Source organism: Arvicanthis niloticus, chromosome 4 (assembly GCF_011762505.2).
Source record: "Arvicanthis niloticus isolate mArvNil1 chromosome 4, mArvNil1.pat.X, whole genome shotgun sequence".
NCBI classification, from domain to species: Eukaryota; Metazoa; Chordata; class Mammalia; order Rodentia; family Muridae; genus Arvicanthis; species Arvicanthis niloticus.
The window spans coordinates 75839135-75840443 of NC_047661.1; the positions used below are offsets into that span (position 1 = coordinate 75839135).

The 1309-nt window shown below is 57.2% G+C and overlaps 1 non-coding gene across 1 annotated transcript; it reads right to left on the minus strand.

Moving 5' to 3' along the window:
- Positions 1–886: 886 nt before the first annotated feature.
- On the minus strand, positions 887–1049 carry LOC117707988 (U1 spliceosomal RNA). The gene has a single exon (XR_004606725.2). It is a non-coding gene; the product is annotated as a U1 spliceosomal RNA (small nuclear RNA).
- Positions 1050–1309: the final 260 nt, after the last annotated feature.

Here is a 1309-nt window from a genome sequence, read left to right on the forward strand (position 1 = left end):
GGGTTCGGTTGCTTGTGTGGAAAAGGAAGCTGAGGCAGTTCCCTCCAGAATTGCCAGTTATTGGAGGGAGAATCTGGAGCCCAAGGGGGCCTTGAACCGGGAGAGCAATTCGGGGATGCGGGGGGAGAGCTAGCCTCAAGTGAAGTGTCACGTACAGGACAGGATGGCTCGGGAACACACCGCCAAAAACACACACACACACACAAACCAAAAAACCAACCAACCAACCAACCAACCAACCAACCAACCAAACCAACCCCAGGGCCAAAGGGAACGCGTTTCCTTTGATGGTTCTGTGGGAACGGGATTTTCTGCCCCTGCCCCCAAGATCTGTGTGTGCTCTGAGTTGGGGGTGGGGTGGGGCTGTCAGTTCATTTGTCGCAGGGGACAAACACACTGCAGGTGCAGGCTGGGGACCCTGGCCTGGTTTCTGAGAGGGAGGAGGATACATAGGGGGTGCGTCTGTGTAGTCTAGGAACCAACTGCAATACAGGAGGAAGGAAGGGTCTGGGACGCGTGGAGGAGCATCGTTAGATTGGAAGGGCTGGCACACCCCGAGACATAGCCTCACCAACCCTAAATCGGCTTCTACATCCTGGTCCAGAACCCTCACAGTCGGAAGGCAGAGGCAGAAGGGTCGCAAAGAACCAGATCTAAGCCTCAGAATGTAGGGAAAAAAGAAACGAGAGCTCTTTGTCGTGTAGTTGAGACCCGGCGTCTTCCAGCTAGCCCAAGTTAGCCCCCCAGCAAACGGAGGACAGAACAGGGAGTTTAGGTCTGAGGACCAGTCTTGCCCTCTCAGCAGGACCAAAAAGTGCTGAGCGGAAGAAGCATAGAGAACAGAGCCTACGAGAACACAACCTGACTTTTAGTACCAAAAAAAGACCAGGGGAGAGCGCGAACGCAGTCCCCACTACCACAAATTATGCAGTCGAGTTTCCCGCATTTGGGGAAATCGCAGGGGTCAGCACACCCCGAGTGCAATGGGTGAGCCTCGCCCTGGGAAAACCACCTTCGTGATCATGGTATCTCCCCTGCCAGGTAAGTATGCCTGCCTCGCACCCAGCCCCGACTCACACCCGCCGGCCCGCCACCCTTAACGCATGGTCACTTCAACCCGCCCGACCGCGGGCCTTCCCGGACGCACACGCCATCCCTGCGCTCTGTTGACGCCGCCAAACCGCACTCTGCCCCTCCCCTCGGAGAAATCACTCGCGTTTCTGCACGGAACGCGGACCCGGCAGACCCTGCGCGCCTCTCATCTGCATACACCACGCCCATACCCGTGACTTCAAGGATGGCGTCTGGT